We start from the raw sequence: 20,212 nt of genomic DNA, 5'->3' as shown, positions 1-20,212 counted from the left end.
GAAGCCTACACTCTGCAGGTGTTAATCAAGTGCACCTTGGGTGCAGCCCCATCTGCATCCAGTGCTAATGAATATTTCCAATGGTGATCTGGAAATAGGCATTTGGTGGAAGACATCACATAGAAAGGAGATGCAGGTATCTGGAACAGAGTAATAAAGGGGGTGAAAAGCTTTCAGGAACAATAACATGTGAAAATAGAAAAGAACTAAACAAAATGCTTGGCATGGATTAATTAAATAAATTTCTTTCCACATTTAGCCAGCATTTTAACACAGAAAGAGAGTCTGATTTCATTTTTAGATGGAGATGTGGCTCTGCAAGGCAAGAGTTTAAAGTATGTATCTAAATTTTGCAGCTAGTATCAATAGTTTTGGGAAGTCAGGAAAAGCATAACTAACATGAGATTGGAATTGGCATTCTGTAGTTCTCTTCTGGTTGAAATCATTCCATTACCTAAAAACCCCAATCTACTCAAATAGTCTAATTTTGCAACGATAATTGCATTTGTTCTTGACACTAATTATCCATATCTGATTCCCAAGATAGTTTTTTTCTTCATAAACAACAGTAGAATAGACTACGTAAAAGCAATAGGATGTGCATAGTTTGCCCACTAGAAAAGCCATAATTATCAGACTACTCACTGCAATATTAGTTTGTGCTGCTTTGACAGGAGAGTGAAAGAGAGCTTTCCTTGCTATTTTAAATAAAAGCTAAATAAATTCACACCAAACTATCTTCTTCCATTTCACCCAGTTTAAGGACAACTTCGGCTTACTTTAACTTTTTTATACTCCAGCAGATGATTTTGTCCTTCATCATCCTTTGCTGGATTTTTGCACTCCTAATTTCTTTGAGGAAAGTCAACAGTGTGACACAAGACTCACCTTTTCTCTCATTATATAATGAGAAGACATTATGAGTCCTTTCTCTTTTAGCTCTAAGTAGCTGCAGGTAATAGGTGAGTCATCAGTGCAATACCATTATGTCAAACAAATGACATTACACTGCACTGAAATTGTTGACATTTTTCTACAATATTAAATCTAGAAGCTTCAGTCAAACTAGTATTCCCTTACTTGAACCAGATAAAGATAATGCACAGTATTATATAGTAATGCTAAATCATTCCAAAAAAGTTAACCTGCTAATGCTCACTGCTTTAAATATTCCTTCTAAGACTCTCAGCTGATAACAAGGAACAGGGAAAACAGCACAGCAAAGTCCTAATAGTGTTTTCCACGCCAGCTACTACAATAAACCACTTGGTAAGACAACATTTGAATATTTACATAGGCACAGGAAATACAGAGTATTGTAAAGCATTGGGTGGCATGATCATCATCCAATTTTTGGAAGGCTTTTATTGGAAGTGCTACACTAATTGCTTAGGATATATGGGTGTCATGCCTCACTTGTCAGCATGCAAGATGGACTGGAAGAACTACAGGAATATAAGAAGTCACTTTTCATGCTAGAAATTCCAGTTAAAAGTTTAGGACAAAACTTGAGTACAGAAACAGCAGGAAAAATAAATAACATATAGGTAGAAACTTTGTGCTTTCCTATTCAGGTCAAATCACTTCTACAGAACAAACTTTCCTTTCATTCATGAGAATATACACACAAATAGAGGGCAGCACACACAATCCCCCTGACACCAGGATGTACATGCTGTGACTCATTTCAAGGCCACCGAAAAGAACCACAGAAAAACGTGACTGTCATGAAGGCTTGAAGGTGCTGTAGAGCCAAGGGATTATGCAAGTGTCAGCAGGTGAGTGGTGCAGGTGTCCCTCCAAATTGTGGCATCAGGAAGATCAGGGATCTGACAGGGGACCACAGGTTTGCTCCAGATTCAATTTGCCCATTTTCACAGTCTGTATCAGCAAAGATAAAAGGTTAATCATACCACTATATTTACTCAAAAATATTTATGTGTAATTTATTTACTGTCTGCATTATTTATACTGGCTCAGCAGCTGCACAACATTTCCACTGTCTAAGAGGCATAAAGAGCAGTACAACCATGTTCATTAATTCTGTCCAATATCCCACTCAGACCGTGCTTTGTGTCCTTGTGTAAAGCATACAAATGAGGCTGGAGATTGGAAAATGCAAGTACAGAAGTCTGACAGGGAGCCAAAATCATCCTCTGCAACCCAAACTCTTACGTGTTTCATTTATTCTTATGTGTAAATCAGGTGCAACCCAGAGTCCACTTTGTAGAGAGGAAAGGGGAGGGAGGAAACCCAAGAAATTTGAGCTCATATGTATAAAATAACTGAAGATTTTTTCATGTACTTAGCTCAACTTTTTCCTCTAAATTCCAAGGACTGTCAAAGTAGGCAGTTTGACTTCAAAACTCTTTTCACAAAAATTATTATATACTGCTACTTCACTGTATTTAAATCCCTATGAATTGAGTTAGGAACATCTCCATAAAATTACAGCATTAAATTTTTATACTTCATATTTTACGAAAATAAAGACAGCAGGTCCTAAGATCACTTTACTGTGACAAATTGTCTCTTTCTGCTCCCTTGAAATTGGCCTGTGAGACTTATCAAATCCCCAGCTTTGTTAGTGCTATATGAATTTATTTAAAAGTGCACACTGTCATTATATACTTACAGAGAGGTATATTTTAGGATTATGCAAGTGCTTGATAGATAATTGGTTCTGTCTTTTTGCAGCATTTTAAGTTTTCTGAGAAAACAGAAAGATTAAAATTGCACAAAAATCTGAATAATCTTTATAAAACAACAGTAGAAGGAGTGAATACAACTTTGAATTAAATGAATGTGACCTTCTTAAAATTGTCAATCAAAATTAATTTTCTGCAAAATACAACAGGAATGTTGGTTTTTTTTTTTTAAATATCATTGGTGTCTATGGGTTTGTAGGGCTCAAAATAAGCACTGCCAGTAAACAGTTCAATCCCAAATTTGGGATTATTACACCTTAGAGTTCTCTGTGATCCCCCTACTTGGCTTGGCCAGAGGGAGCTGGCAAAATAAGGGACGGGAATGATGGTCTAGTCTGGAGAATAAAAATTTTAATAACAAAAATAACATTTGTGGAAACTGCAGAGTACGGAGACTAGAAGCAAAGACCCGTGGGCGTGGCAAACACAGCCAGGTATGGGAGCAAAGGTCTAATCATGAATGTGAACTCGGAACATGACCTTATTTGAACTAGGCATTGAGCCAACTGAGAACAATAACCAGGAACTTGACCAAATATGGGATGGCTCTATTGGCATATTACTAATTCCCATGACCCCACTTTTCCCACTGTAGCCTGGTCAGGTGCCCCCTCCGCTCTGTACCCTGCCTCCCATGGTCTCTGGCCAAAGTCTGCAAATGCAACTGAGGCAGAAATCTCAGCTGGATGTGATCTCATATGGGATGTCACAGCAATAGGTCCCTGGGTCTCACAAAACAACTACAAAACCGCAGCAGGACTAGGATGAGGGTTTCACAAGGTATTACTGCCCTTGTGACCGAGGGGATGGCAAGCAAGTACTCCCAGAGCCAGCTGCCCTGGCAGCATTGAGACTCCTTCTGAGAGGTGACACCCTTCAGTTCCATGTAATGAATCCATTCCTCAGATACAGCACTACAGCTCGGCCTAAAGCAAGGCACCAAATCAGACCTCTTCCCCTCCTACAGGTACAGAACAGCTGGGAAGTTCCCTCCCTGCCTGCTCAGCAGCAATGTCAAGTACAAAATCCCTGCCTAGAGCACTGGTCTGCTTTGGAGAACTTACCTCCTTTATTCCTTGTACGGTTTCTGCAAAAGTGAAGCCCTTTCCTTAAGCAAGGAATAAGTGTCCCGTGCTCCTAAACAACTCATCATTCATGCAGGCAGGTGGCTGATCTGTGGGGATAGGGAGGAGTGTGCTAAAACCATCCTGGAACATCAGCCAGTCAGCTCCTGTGGGTTTTTTTGACTGTGCTATTTACGTGCAGCTTCCTACAGATATGGGAAAAAGCCTCATTCCAGCCATTGAATTCATCTCCACAAAGGCACAGATATGCTCTGATCTCCTGCTCAAACTTCCCCCAGATATATGTATTTATAGTATATAAATACATATGTATTTATAGCATATAAATACATATGTATTTAGAGCTTTGATTGGTCTTAAAAGTATTGACTGTGCAAGTAGGCATGTTGACACTCTGTTAAAAATGAGGAAGTTTAAAATCTTGGGAATTAAGGTAAGATTTGAAAGAACTGTAAAACGTGTGTCTGAAAATTATTTTTGTCCAGAAAAAAAATCAATCAAAAAAATTCTGTATCAAAAATTACAGTGATTGGATGATGTAATAAGAATACGTCTGTCAAAGTAACTCAATATCTTTTTTTTTTTTTTCGGGGGGGAGTATAAATGATTTACAAAAGATAGTTTTTAACAGAGATCTTGAACATTTTCTCATTTCGAGAAGTGCTACCAGGGTTAAGCTCAAGTTTCCAGGAGTTGATTTTACTACATAGAAAGAACTACGCGATTGAAAGCTCGATTAACAAACAATTGAAAATGCCTCATAGGAAGCAGAATATCCTTACAATTCATAAATGGACTCCATAAGGATCTAGCAAGAATTTAACATACCTAGATTGTGAAATATAGCAATCAAGAGAGATGAAAAAGACATTCTGGTGCATTGAATACTCTTTATGTTACAGATTACTGTTGCATTACAACTAGGCTCCAAAGGGAATGTCAGAAGGATTGTGCAGTCTAAAAATGGAGTAGAAAACAGTGTGCTTGGTGATCATAGCACTTTTCATTAAAGCTTCCCAAGAGCTTCCATGTGCTGGAACAGCCCTGTAAACTTAATAGATGTGCATTTGTCCTGGTTTAGGGCAATTTTGGGAGAAAACCTCCAAAAGGAGGCCACTCCAGAAAGCAAACCCACACGGCCCCTGCTCCCAACCAGTTTGGGAAGGATTCCTCGGAGAGAAGTGGAAAGAACCTGTTTGTTTAAGAGGCACAGCACCCCCAGCGCACAAAATGAACAATACCGGGTGACACCACTCTGTCACCGCTCTGACAAAGATGACAAATTCAGAAAGTCTCTCCTGGGGTGGTCACTCTGTGATCAGTCCCTCCGGCGCTGGGGCAGCTGCTGCAGCCACAAGGTGCAAAATCTCAGTGTTTCCCAGGTCCCAGTCCGGAGCAAGTAGGAGCAAGTAGGTCCAAAACAGGAAAGGAGAAACAGTCCAGGGAAAAAACTTGGACTGTTTAGCTAAACTAAATAATGAGCAGAAGCAAAAAAGCAAGAGCAAAGCAGAAGCAAGACCAAGAGCAAAGTGAAAAGCAGGGCAAAAAGCAAAAGCAGCACTATGTACTGCCCCATCTGTGTGTCCTGCCAGCCGTGGGGGAATGGCTGATAGCAAAACCAAAGCAAAACATTCACTCTTCAGAGCCAGTTGTGAAGGCACAGAACATAATATCCAGCATAAACAGAAAACACCAATGGGGATACAAGCATCACAACGTCACCCTAGGACAGCATTAATTCTGCCTTACCTTGGGCATCCAACTTGCCTTGGAGGGCAAGGAAGCCCTGTCCCCTCCTATCCCACCCACTCTCCTGAACTCACGAGTTGCACATACCAGCTTGGGAACTGGAAGCTTCAGCAAAAAGCAGTCATAAAGGGCAGTACAGAGACGGTGTTTGTGACAGGGGAGTCTGTCATCTCTAAAACTCCAGAACTCACAGGCTGATAGAGAAGGTCTGGAGACCTTAGCAGCAGGGAGCTTTCAAAGACAAGCACTGAGCCCTAGAATTAATAACTGCAATTAATTGTAAGACTGTGTCCCAGAAATGTTTCAATAACTATCTTCTGTAATTAAATGTTTATTAAGTATTTGGTTCTTGACTTTAACTATTATCAACACACAGTAAAATGACATCCCTAATCAGCACTACAGAGGAATAATGACCTGCAGAGGAACGTGGATCTGTACTTTCTTTTTCCTGTATTTGATAGACTGTAGAGTAAATAATCATTTTCATTGGCACTTCAGCTACAACAACAATCTATGTGAAAAAACAGTTTAATGGAGTTCTCTTTATGCCAAAAGAGAGTGCAAACCCAAAGCAATCAGGTTACTGAGATTTGATGGAAGCTGACAGGTTTGCTCAGTATTGTAAGGAATGTGCTTACTAGCCCAGGCTGTGCTGCTACACAGAGACCTTTCTGCACAGAGAAGCCTAAGGAAAACATAGTGCAAGAAGGATGTGAGAAAGATGCCCAGAACAAAGAGCAACTGACAGCTGCTGGAGCCGAGATGCCCTCTGTACTTTCCCACTTTCCTGCCTGAGAAATGTTGAGTGGTTTCTGCTAAGCTTCCAAGATATCTGATGCGAAGTAGACAGTGCGTTAACACATGCTTAAAACAATACCTGCCAAGGTTAAAAAATAACAGAGACATATTGAATTTTGTAAATAAACACCCCAACAGATTCTCAAAGCTACTGTGTTCAGCAGCGTTTTGGTGCACACAAACATGCTTTCCTGGAGGCTATCAAACTGCCAGTGTCCTGTACAAATTTCTTTAAGTTTTACTCTTCTGTATCACCACCACCACTGCCACATCTATTACATCTTCCTGAACATACTAAGATGCCACTGAGTTTCATTATCACTTTGAGATGTCTGAACAGCATCTGTGAGCAATGATTAATATCCTCTGCCTACAGAAGTTGGCAATGGTTCAAGTCACACCAGAAGCTCAGAATCCGCTATTGACAGCTATTTTTTGTTAGTCTGCATACAGATCTTTTTCCAATAGGAACAGCTGGAATCTCACCAGTTGCCGAGTAATGTTGCTCAGTTCCCTCTGTGAAGGCAAAAGTGCATTTGCAAGTTTGTTAACCTTTTTACCACTCCTCCCTCTAGCACAGAGCTGGGCTAGTTAGTTGTGGTAACTTTTGCTTTGCTGTTATTCTTGTTTGATATTGGGAGCACATGTTTTACATGTTACAAATCAATTACAGTTTAGTAGAAGTATATGTGAATTTCCCATTTAATACTCCCAGTGCAAAAGTCCATGTAAAAAGTCTTTTTTTGAAGGAATTCAATCACCCCCAACACGATAACATTTTCAAAAATCCCCTCACTCATCGCCTAGGATGTTTTCAATGGCCAGTACATTTCCTAGCAAGTGAGTAATGAGCCATAAGCAATTTATTAACTTTCATTATCAAAGTAACATTGAAAAGTCCAATACCATTATATTTGATTTTATAAAAATGTCCTACATTTCAGATTTATATAATAATCATAGTTCCTGATGTTGCCCAGATTTCAGTTTAACCCAACTATTTTTTTTAAATTTTATTTTATTTTATCATGTTCTTAAAGACTTTTCATTCCTTTCTCTTTTCTATTGCCTCCCCAGCTCACAGGAAAAGCAGACCTGAAATCTTCCTTCAGGATTACCCTCTGTCAAGTTCTAAACACAAAACACTTCTAAATAAAACCACTAAGCCATTCAAAGACAAAGTACTATAAAACAAACAAAAAGGCATTCACTGAAGAGGACGTATTAAGGAAATTCTCATGGAGGCAGTTTGTGTTCAGTAAATGGAGAGATTTTTCTTAGAGTTACTGTTTCTGTTCCTCTGCAGCGAGATTTCCAAGAACTAGCATTTGCCAAGTGGATGTATTCCCTTTTCAAATCCTGCGCCAAGTCCCCTAAATTAGCATCAATTATAATTCCTTTTAAAACAAACAGCAAGTGGGGCAAGAGCAAAGGAGCGCCAACACAGTGTTCCCCGCCCAGTCCTCTATTGCCTATCATCTTCTATGGACCCTAATACACTCCCAAAACTATTAATTGAATGGATACAGACATCTGGAGATGAGAAGAGAGACTGCAGTGACAAAGGAGGAGTAGGGCTGTCACGGCCATAGTGTGAAGTGGGAACAGGTGGAAATCACTGTCTGGCTTATGAAACACCTGCTGCACCATGAGGCATGGTGCTGGCACTACAGCAACTGGACAGATTGGCTGAGAATACTGCTTTAAAATGTTTAGAGAAAATAAGAAGTAACTTAATAGAGATATAGGAGGGTCTTGTCCACATACCTTCATAAACACTAAATTAAATTTCATTTCAGGAAAACTAATACTGAAAATTACCATCAGAGGTAGTAAAAACCATTGCCAGCAAAAACAAACAAACAAAAAAAGAATAACTGTTGTATCCTCTTGATTTTTTCCATTTAAATGAGAAAATAGACTTTTCAATGTCTTTAAATCAGAAATCACTCAGTTCATCCTCCCTTCCAAAATCAGCTACTCACAGAGTACTGCCCCTTCCTCCAGCCAGCCCTCATAGCCAGACCTAGTGTTCCCTTATTTGCATTACTGGTATGCTAAGCTCAGATATGTGGCTTTAATGCAGCACATAAACCCTGTGATAGGTCTCCTATCACACTAAAACAAGTGTGCGGTTCCACGCATGCAGTTCTGGCAAGCAGGAGAAAGCAAAGGGAGCAGCAGTCACCAGAAACCCTTTGGAATATCTCTGTAACCATGCTGCTTGTAACCTTTTAGTTACTGTGTGACTACACAGGTATGCAGAGAATTCTGGACAGTTGCTCTTTCACATCCATGGAAGGAAAACACAGGAAAAACACTTTTCCCACAAAGTGCAGGCTGTGCAGATATGGCTCAGGCTGTACCTTTGAGCTCATCAGGTCTCCCATGAAGAGGAATATCTTGCCAGGCTGATGAGACATCTAAACCTAGACACAGAATGTGATTTTCATGTTATGAGTCTGATACTTTCAACAGGGTGAATATTTTCAAAAGCATGATAATAAAAGTGGGCTGAGGAAGCAGCCTCTCTTCCTTTCATATATTTGGTATCATGAAAGAAATTTAAAGACATTAAAAATAGATTTGTTATTGAGAGAGATAATGGCTGATCAACAGCATAAAAATAAGATATTGCAGCAGAAATGTTCTCTATGCAGAGAAGGGGAGGGTAAAAAAAGGGAGGGGAAAACCCACAACATAGAATAAAGAATGCAAGGAAAGTGTAATTCAGCACCAAGATCTATACATAAGGAGGAGATTAAAAAAAAAAAAAAAAAAAAGCCAGACAGACACAATCAGGATGCCAAGATAACAAAAGCACTGTTGGTGGAAAGAAATCTTAAAAAATTGTTTTTAAGAAAAGTAAAAATAACCCCTCCCCTCAAAACCCAAATCATGCTGCTTCTGTTGGCACTGCAACAGCAACATTTCAATTATTCACAGAGGCAACCAGACTACCAGGATAAGGCTGAACTGCAGTCAGCATTAGAAATTTAGTCTCATCCCATGAGAATATATCACTGTGATGTTATTACACATTATATGTTCCATATACCCCCATTCTTTATTAAAAAAATTTACATACTTAGGGATGCTACTAGAAGGAAGCACTGATCATTAAGTGAATCTATGTGGTATTTCCAACCAAAATTCTCAGTGCACCAGCTGGCAACTTATGAACTGCTTAAAATACCTAGCAGGGTGTTGTCTCCATGAGCTCGCTTGTAACCTAGTTTCTGTGATGGGCAATTTTGTGGCACTCAGTTTTCTAGGGTATTTGTTCCTATCTGAGGGTAGGAACAAACCACAATTCTTCTGAAGATTTACTTATCTGACCTTGCAGTTGTGTTTTGTCTTAGCCACTTAAAAGCATCAAACCCAACCACTTAGAGTACCAAAGAAACAGCTGCAGAATTAAAATGCTATTTATTCCATGCTAATTTCTCAGTGGATCACCACTTGCAAACACAGTTTATATGAAATAAAGCTCTTCTCCAAACTGTACTGCAACTTTAAAAGGACATAAATTGTCATTAAAAAAAAAAAAAGGAACAGCAAACATAAGCATGGTCAGATTAAATATTTTATTAGATTTGACAAATTCATCCCTCACACTTCTATTTCCTACAATTAATGACAATTCTGATAACAAGTGTTGTGACTTTATTGGAAAAAATAATTTCAATTTCAGTCGAACTAAGGTGCATTACTAACCTAGCAAAACTAATTAATTTTGCTCTAAGCATTCTTTACAGAGATGCTTATTTTGAGCAATTTTCAGTTTAATGAACCAGCTTCAAGCAGGGGAAATGCAGCATTAATGAAAGGAAAATTACTTGCTTTTTGGTTTGTTTTGACAAGTTTTTGTTTTGATTTTAAGATGGGTTATTTGAAGGTAATTCAGTTCTGGTGTTTGTGTGCCTCTTGAGCAGTGAAGGCTGCAGCTAGGAGTGCCTGTTTGGTTTCTCTCCTTCCCCCTACAGGAAAGAGAAACCAACCTTTCCGTTACCTTACAGCCCATAAGACTATCTAATAAATAACTGTATTTATCAGCCCTGCAGACTAACAGAATCAGGGAACACAAACAGAGCATGTGGGAAAAGATTCAGAAAGAAAGGGTAGCAACCATTCCTCTTCAAGTACCCCTCCATCAGCTGAACCGCACCTTCTCTCTCACAGCCTCCTCCATTGAAGGAAACAATACAGAAATTCTGCTCAAGATGCTACCAAGATCTACCTTTACACTGAAAATCAACCAGCCACTTTTACCATTGTCCTCTTAAGAGTGTGACAGCTTTGGGCCTAGTCAAACCAACCAAACTCCTACAAATATAAGCCAAGTCTTCCATGAGTCCTGCAAAAACATTTGAAACTTTAACAGAACTAGATCAACCAACTCATGGTCTGGACTGTGATATTCCATTTGAGTATGGGGATACTGATACTCTTCATAGGCATTACTGGGTACTGAATGATATCTTATGATACTGAAAAATAAAGGACTTTGAGATAACCTCTTTGGTATACCTCAGTGGTACCAGGAGAATTTACAATAGTAGGTGCCATACAGACTAAATCTTCTGGAAATCTGGAGGGTTATGTCTAATAATGCAAGGGACATAATTTTTATTATGAATGTTTCAGACATCAGGAGACCTGCAGGATCAAAGCTTTAACATCAAACTCGGTGCTCAAGAGAAATCTTCATCTCAAAGTCAAATCCTCAGTTTATACAAGTTGAAGCAATTGTTACAAGGAAATAGAGGTCTATAATATACTAAAGTAAAAATTCACAGACTTTCACCTTCTGCAGAGCACTTGCAAAAAGACATTACTGATGCTCAAGAAAAGTACTTGCAATTTGATGAAAATGAAAGTACACAAACTCTTTACACCTTTCAATATCTTTGCAGTGGTAGAGTCAATACCCGTGGGTTTAGTGTTCAGCGGTATTGCTGGCTAAAGCTGCACAGCAGGCTTCTGTGATAAAGAGTTAGCTCCACAGCCTAGACAAATCCCCTCCCCTCTAACTTTCCTTAACAAGACAGAGACAGAAGTGGGCTTTGCCACCTCAGCAAGCACACTGCAGTGATACAGAGACAGCAGGCATGAAATAATGATGTCCTGGTACATACAGAGACTCAGCCTTGACCCCTGACTCCACAGCAACTCCTTGGTTATTCTCCCTTTTTCAGCAGAATTACAAGTATGTCAAAGAGTAAGGAAAAAAACCAGGGGAAACCAGGGGAAACCTATTTCCTACCCCCCTCCCCCTGCCAACCTATAATTACTGCCAGCCCAGTCATAGCCCCCTCTCTTAATTTTACTTAGTACAGTTTCCCTGATAGACTGCCACACCATTATAGCAATCACCTGTAATTTCTGTTGGAGCAGTGGAGTAACCCATTTCAGAGTCAAACCTAGCAACTATTAATTACTAACCTTAACAAGTAATTTCTCATTAAAAAAATGAAAAAACATTTTCTCAAGGAAATAAGGATATGCAATCACTTCGTCATATGGCTCCCTCTTCCCCACTGCATTTTCAGTGAATTTCAACTCACTTGAGATACAGATGGAAGTTTGTATGGATTAAACCCCAACACTACCTGTGCAGCAGCGTCTGGGGTTTTAGTGTTGTGGTGGTTTTTTAGTTGGTTTTTTTTGTTGTTTTGGTTTGGTGTTGGTTTTGGTTTTTTGCTGTTGTTGTTGGGGTTCAGTTTGGTTTGGTTTTGGGTTTATTTTTTTCTTTAGGTCCAGGGAATCACCCAATAGTTTCCTCATGTTCCTTTACACTGCTGATGCTGGTAAATGTAGTATTTGAGAAAACAAGTTGGACAAGGGAGGTGCCTTAGGTTGGCAATGCAGGATGTGGCTGGGGGTGTGTATTCTATTGCCATCTGATAGAGGTGGGACAGTTATCTTCTGTAAATTGGGCAGCTTTCTTTATCTCTTCCACAACCAATCCTCCCTCCAGAAATATCTTTTGTTAATGGGCCCGTGAGTGTTCCTGCATGGCTGATAAAATTACATCATCCCATTATGAGAAGCTCTGCCCAGGGGGAGGAGCCAAGCATTCCTACCTGGATATGATCAGAGATTTGGAACACCACAAGCAGCCTTTTCCCACTGGATTCCCAAAGCAAGACCAGACCCATCTACGAAACCACTGGACCTTCAGAGGAAAACTACACCCTTCTACAGAATCACTGCTACAATAGAACCCCACCTGCCACTCCAGGAGGACTGCAGCCACCAATTAATCAGACTGCTACCAACACCCTGACCTACACGTTGTCAGGTCATATTCTGACTCTCTCTGTGGATTTTTTGTACTATTGCATTTGTATTCTTAATTTTCCTATTAAAGAACTGTCACTGGATAACTACCAAGCCCCAGGATTGACTGCCAGGATTGGCTTCTCCCAATCAGATCTCGTATGAAGCTGCCAGCATTTCACTGGCCAGATCCCGAGGGGGCATGGAGTTCAGACCAATGAGAATATCCAGACCAGGTCTTTCAAAAGTATAAGGGGTATATAAGAGAATAAGCTCTTCTGTTGCCACACAATCATCTGGTGGTGAGTTGTCTTTGTCTCCTTGCCCTTGAACTCCCTCATGAGCAACCTAACAAAGAACTGTTATTCCTACTCCCATATGTCTCCCTGAGAGCCCCTTAATTTCAAAGTTATAATAATTTGGAAGGAGGGGTTTTATGTTCTCTATTTCAAGGGAATGAAATTTATGTTTGATGTTCTCTGTTTTCAAGGGAAACTAAGAAATGTCCTGCATTCCTTAGCAGACACTTGTCTTTTTAAACTAAGACAGGAGGAAACCTCTTATCTCACAAAACAGATCTTCCAGATGCCCAAGAGATCACATCCTGTCTCTGCCCACCACACCCATGCTCTGCAGGGTGGTGTATCTCAGTGGTACAGAAATAGCCAGTAAAAGAGCCCATTTAGTTTCTGATTGTTGCTCCAAACTAACACTGATTTACAAGCACTGCTGTTTAGCTTTTGCAGAAGAGGTAATATGATACAGCCCCAGCCCATAGCTGGCATGGGGAAGCAGCAAATAGTGAGGGCAGGAGGGCAAGTAAATTATTTGATTTGCTCATGTCTGAGTGTGCTGCTGATTTTCTGCATGGGTGGCCTTACAGGTATGGCTACTAATCTCCCTCACAATAAGTTCTTGAATCTGTACCCATGCAAATACTTTGTCTGATTTCACTTGAAAATCCTGATGGGAGTTATCTGGAAAGGCCATTCACTAAGTGGCCTTTTTCCAAGTCCTGTTTCATTCCTCTGCATTTAGCAAACAAGCATAAGGCCACTTTGATCCATGCTTGTCCTGAAGATCCTTCAGCTCTCACTTCATGGCTGAATGAGCAGTTTAACATGCTGGTCCCTATCCCTCACTACGGTTTGTGAAACTGTTTGCTCTTCCTCTGATTCATCTGTTTTCTTCTAGAAGAAGTTCCCCATGGTTGTTGTTTAGCTTGCAGCAGCTATGCCAGTTCAATGCTTTTAAAATTATGGATTCTGTTTATAGGTTACCAAAATTCCACTAGGAATACATACAATACTCTAGTTTTTGTAAAATCCTTCTCTATTTATTAGTAACTCATAAGTGCTTATAACTTATAAGTAACTTATAAGTACTTATAACTCAGGGCAGTTCAGGATCTCCCTTCAAAATACAACAAATGTCTATTTCTGCAGAAATAAATTACTGTCTAATGATTTCAACATCCAAAATGCTCCATCTAAATGAGTGGCTATATGTATTCTAAATTCTGATACTTTTCTATTTATAGTGCATTTATTTATGCCTGAGATGCATTTAAATATAAATTGCAGTACTTAATGCCAAGTTTTATAACATGTCATTCACAATCCATTAGGTATTGTATTACATATATTGTAGAATAAAGAAATTTATAGTCCCCATTTATTGTATTAATAAAGAATGATGAAAACCACAATAAAAATGTCTTACTTTTTGGGTTATGTGGAGGTTTACTGCTAAAGCATAGTTACCAGTCATGTTTTAATGCTTTACTATAATAAAAGACATGATCTGAGTGCAGTAATATATGTAAAATAAAAGAAGCCCTACTAAAATAACAGAAGCTTTCCTATTCAGACACAAACAATTACAGACTTAGCATATTCTTTGTTGCTTTCTAGGTTGTAGGAGCATGTGGAAATAAATTTTGCTTTGTTAATTTTAAAGCATTTGTCAGGTGCTTCATCATAGAAGATTTCCAGAACATACTTCACTTTGTTAATAATGTGGGAAAAACACACAAACGTAAACTTTATTCCTTGCATCCATTTTCCTAGGTCATCCCTGACCAACTACATTTCTTTTCCCTTGCTTTCTGACTGTAAAAGTCAGGAATCAGCAAGGAAATAAAAACTTTCCTCTTCATGTTTGGTTTGAGGTGTTTTTTTTTTTTTTCAGTTACCTCTCATAATTTCATTTCCTATTACTAGTTAAAAAAAAAGTTATATTTTTGGAAAAAATTTCTTGTGTTATGCTGTCCTCAGAAATGTTATCTTCACAGTTCCTCAGTGTCTTGCCAAACAAGCAAAGAAGAGAAGACAGTCTTTATTGCACATATATGGGGGAATGTTCATTGTTTTAAAAGAAAAATTTGGAAAGCACCAAAGCCAATAAACACTTTGAAAAAATATTGCCATATGTTTTGATGATCTCTCCACTAGAACCAAAAATCTGGGCAAGACAGAGAGTTGAGAATGTGAAAGGATATTTTTGATCAGTTCAGGTCTTGATCTGACTCCTAGTCTGTCTTGCCCTTTCCAGGTGCTTTCACATTGCTAAGTCCTCAGTCAATCTGTGTTCAGCTGCTGTTATTTCAAACCACGCAAGCCTGAGTGAAATTCAATCAAGCACACCTGAGCAGATCTCCATAGAAGTCTCTGACATTAAGTTACTGTCTCAGCTGGTTGAATGTTTATGGGAAGTGGGAACCAAACCTTAACTCATGGATTACCTGCATCAGTCTTTCCACTTTCTGTCCCTGGAATATTTGAGTGTCTCTCACTAGGGCAGAAGTTTGAAGACAGCATGACCCCAAAGACAAATGATCCCATACAACAGGGAAAAGAGAGGGAGAAGTGACTTTCACAGAGTAAACACTGCCTCTGTGATAAAGCACCAAGATAATGCTGATCTCTGGAGCACTATTTTTAACTAATGCACATAATTCTAAAACTGCTTCTTTGAAGACTTCAAATTAAAGTAGGCAATTCTGAAAGATCATGAGGCATAGGTCTTTGGATTTCTAATGTTATGGTTTTAAGAATTTTTAAAGGTATTAAAGCAATTTTCCTAATAGAAAACAGTTTGAAAGTATATCTTTAAGCTAAAACAGACCTTTGTGACACAAAACTATCAGAAGTTAAAACACGCCTGAATTCCATATTCTTTTTTGTTGTTTGGTTTTGTTTTCTTTTTTTAAAGCATGAATCTTCCTTTCATTAAGTAAAGGGTAAGCAAAGGCACAGAGAAACTAAGCAAGAATACCAATCTTACAGTGAAGTAAATAAAACCACAGAAACACGAAAGTCCCAGTTCTTAGCCATACACACTAACCAAGAATTGAACCCTTAGCCTTGCTCCAACTTACCTACCAGATTTATTTTACTGGGGTGTACAAGTAATAGTATTGCTTTTTAAATTTTGTAGATAGAATGAGAAGTTGGAGAACTTCATCAAGACCATTTTCTTTTCTAACTTGTCAGGTACATCTTATCTTTATGTAGTAACAGAAAATATTTATTTTAAGTAAAGACAAAAATTACACGTTATGAAGAGATTGTTATATGGAAATAAATCAGTGCCATCATACTGGTATCACTATGATAGCTATTTCAGTTTACCCCATTAATCCTACTTTCTTTATCAACTCCTTAACAAATTCCATTTGCTATAATGTTTCTTTAATATTTCCACTGGGTTGGTACTTGAAATTCCTTTGTCCAGTCTGTTTCCTATCTGTTACAAGATGCCCTTGATCTGTTCCAACTTACTTCCTCTCATCCTAAACTTTTGAAATCCATTGACATCTTCGGCTATCCAATCCCATGCTCACACTGATCAATCTCTAAAGAGAGGGCTTAATCACAAATGTTTTTCTGGGATGCATCAAACAAGTAGGCTGCTTCCTAAATAACTTAGCAGCAATTACAACAGAAGAAGAAGACAAGAAGATGAAGAAGAAGATGAAAACCAACATCCAAAAATGAAAAAAAAAAACAATATCTTGGTTCAGTGGCTACATCTCAACTTCCTGTGTGCATTCTTCCAAACCCGGATGTTACAAAGCACAAGAATGAGAGCTGTGGAAGTGAACTGCTTTCCTCTCCAGTCCATGCAAGGTGCATCATGCTCAGGCAGCAATTTATTTTTTCTCCTTCATTATCCTCTGGCAGCAAGTATGGTCTGTGCAGCAGAGATCACACAACCCACATCATCCCAAACAGCTGCAGCTTTGTTTGTGCTTGAGGGTAATGCCTATAATCACAAAGGCTTAATTAAACATCAGCCCTCTGCACTTGAGTAAATTCATAAAATACAACATCCTACCTACATGCCTCTGGTTAACAGCAATTGGAAAAGGTAATAACAAAAGGATCACATTAATCTCTTTGCCCTTGCTCACTTAGCAGTACTGTACCTTTAAATTTAGCCAAGTCAACCCTCTTTCCTCAAGGAAAAAAGGCTGAAAAGCCTTAACTTCTTCCAGAAGACCCCCACAGGGGTCAGTGGTGAAGACTTCTTGAGGCAATGTTTTTATCATCCTTTTGCAGCTAGAAAATGCCAGAAGGTAAGCTATTGAAATTCACAGTGCAACTCCTGCTTCATGAAGCCAGTTTCTTTCTTACCCTAAACAAATCACGTCAGGCACAGAAAAGCAAAAGGATCCAGAGGACCAAGCCCTCCAGTGGCAATCCTACTTGAGTAAAAGCTCAAGGAAGAACCAGGTAGGAATGATTTCTCACAAGGTGAGCATTAAACCTGCACAGCAACAACAGCACTGAGAGATCATTCAATTATCAGGGGGCGCAGTTAAGGATCTTTCTTCCACAGCTATTGCCTTGGTCCTGCTCAATGCTTTCTCTAGTTTAAAGGAGAGAAACAAACAGGGTTGTCAGGAATTACATTAGTAATTTCTTGGGGCGGGGGGAGGGGGGGGGACGGGAGAGGGAGCCTGATTCAGAGAAAAGATATAAAAACTCAGTAGAGAGAAATGACAGACCTCTCTTGCCACATTCTTGTACAAAATCTTCATTCCAGTAGAATTATTATCAAGGTACAGAATAAAATAAGTCAGTCAAAAAATTTTTTTTTTTTTTTCACCACTGGTGTTAGGACAAGAGACAAGTCTTGTATAAATGGTAAATATATTTATTGCACAGGAGTTTCCATATTTTCCATCTCTAAAAGGAGAAAGCATTCATTCATTGCCTTGGGTCTATTAGGATGTAGAAGAAACTGTTCATTCTATTCAAGAAACACAATAACTTCTTTTATTCTAACTAAGAATTATGCTTCAAAATGTTACTCCTCTAGAATGCTCCAGGAGGACCAACTGTATTGGGGATCACAGAGAACACTCATATCCTATAAAAAACAACAGCCTCTTAACCAATCCCACTCATCTAGAGATGTAACAAGGGATAACAAGAAGAAAGGGAAAAACAGAAGTAATAGCTGCTCTATAGCCATTTTCTGCCTTGATGAGCCAGGGAAAACCAAGAGTAAATAACTGCAGAAGGCAGTCTCACCACCATTTCAGATGCAACATATTCAGGGTTTTGCTTGTAACCCTGCAGGATTTTGTATGTGACCAGTCTCATTACTATGATTATGAAGCATGGACAGACAACTCTTCAACTAATAAAAGTTGAAAAGAGGCCGTATTTATTACAATGCTGGACACATAGAGAGTAACCTCCCAAAGACGTGTAAAAAAGTCACAAACTCCTGCTCTCTTTTTATCCAAAAAGCTTTTACATATTCAGATGGTTTCCAGAATGGTTTCTATGGCACCTATTACATAAACATTAGCTCTCACCTCGTACTATAATTAGCTGAATGTGCATTACAGCTGCACAATTGTCCTCTTTAATTGGGCTGGTGGGCTTCTGAAGAGGAAGTAAGACGCCTTCCTCATGGTAAACTCTTCAACTATGTTAAGCTGGCAGGGCTTCTTGGCCTGCTGGTCACAGTCCAAACCTCCTTTCATTCTTAGAAATCTGTGCTATTTATGGTTCCTGCATTCTTACAATACTTCATATATCACCTGTCATTCCCAACCTTGTTTCAGTTATTCCCACTTTGTATCAATTAGTTTCCTTGTTAAGCTCTAATCACAGTATATGATCTTTGCTAACTACATTTCTAACTTAACCCCTTAATTCATTTAAGCTCTTAATTAAAATATATATAGTATTCACTATCTTAGTTGCATTCCTAGCTCAACCCCTTGACTCAATTAGAAACGCAGACCAAGGCATTAGTCCTATTCCATAGGATAGAAATTCGTAGGACTAGTGTTAAGAGAGCTGGGCACACAAGGCAAGACCTGTTTAGCAACAATAATCTCACATCCATTATTTAAATTCTCCAAACTTCACCACAAGAAGTAGAAATAAGGGCTTCAGGATTTTTCAGAGCACATCTGACTGGAGCTGTACAAGGACAGGTGTCCCATGCTCCCTTTAGGAGTTGGCAGGAAGGAATCTCAAATCAACAGCTGGTGGTTCTGCTAACTAGAAGAGACTTTCCCATTTTAACTCCTCTCCTGCATCATTTAGTTCTATTTTTTCTAATTAAACTTTTTAATTTGGGGCAGTGTTAACGAGATCCTTTCCTGAACACCTGCAGTTTCCTCAGGGATCTGTTCTATCCTTTAAAGGTTCCCCTTGTGAGCCATTACCCTCAGAGCTGCACATGAATGAGATCCCCTGCACTTACAGAACCCTTCTTGCTCCCTTGAGTGCGATTGGCCCAATTTCTGACTTAAAAAACCAAACAAAAACGAAACAAATGAACACCTAAGCCCAATCACTGCAGAATCTCCTGTCACTCATACAGTAGGCAAGCTCCGCCATTCTCCTCATGGGTTACATAATCAGGGGGTATAAGTCATGTGGGCAGTCCCAAAGTTAGGAGCCATTTGTTGGTCACACCACTATTCATAATACTCAACATTCCTGGGTCTTCTTTCATTTATACACTTTAAAATACATAAGCACTTAAATCCTAGCCTCTTGACTCCCCCATGTTGTTTAAAGAACTCCTTCAGAACAGACAACAAACTGGTTCGCCAGAAGTTCAGGTCACCAAGAAAACCACATAAAAAAGTTGGAGGAAAAGTTGGAGGAAGAAAAAAGAAAAGGAAAAGGAAAAGAAAAGGAAAAGGAAAAGGAAAAGGAAAAGGAAAAGGAAAAGGAAAAGGAAAGGAAAGGAAAGGAAAGGACATTGACTTTTCTTTTGCTGGAGTGTTTAAAATGTTAGCTTTTAAGCAAGGCTACTAAGAAACACCTAAAGGTCTCTCCACTACCTCTCTCCAAAAGAGATTTCAGCTTTGCCCTTGCAGCAAGTATTTTTCATTCTGGTCATTCTGCCTTTATTGATAAAAAAAGTACACTCAGCTATCAAAAAATTACTACTTGAAGTATATTACTTGTGTCACCAGAGACATGGTTCAGAGCTCTCTCTTATCTCTTGGTTTCATTGCTTTCTGGATGCATATTTAAGCCGCTGTCCAAGTCAGACTACTGACACTGGTGTTACCTGTACTTTCTGAAGAGTTGTTGTGTTATTTGT

The 20,212-nt window shown here is 39.0% G+C and overlaps 1 long non-coding RNA gene across 1 annotated transcript in view; it reads right to left on the bottom strand.

Moving 5' to 3' along the window:
• Nucleotides 1-1,339: 1,339 nt before the first annotated feature.
• Nucleotides 1,340-20,212, bottom strand: part of LOC108962920 (uncharacterized) — a 42,323-nt gene continuing 23,450 nt past the window's right edge. Inside the window, exons 2-4 of the long non-coding RNA XR_001991652.2 lie at nucleotides 3,773-3,882; nucleotides 2,636-2,710; nucleotides 1,340-1,881 (exon numbers count right to left, since the gene is read on the bottom strand). This is a non-coding gene — a long non-coding RNA (uncharacterized LOC108962920). The remainder of the gene's footprint in view (nucleotides 1,882-2,635; nucleotides 2,711-3,772; nucleotides 3,883-20,212) is intronic.

This window comes from Serinus canaria, chromosome 6, assembly GCF_022539315.1.
Source record: "Serinus canaria isolate serCan28SL12 chromosome 6, serCan2020, whole genome shotgun sequence".
Lineage (NCBI taxonomy): Eukaryota > Metazoa > Chordata > Aves > Passeriformes > Fringillidae > Serinus > Serinus canaria.
The sequence above is the reverse complement of the archived record's forward strand: the minus strand, read 5'-3'. Positions and strand labels throughout refer to the sequence as shown.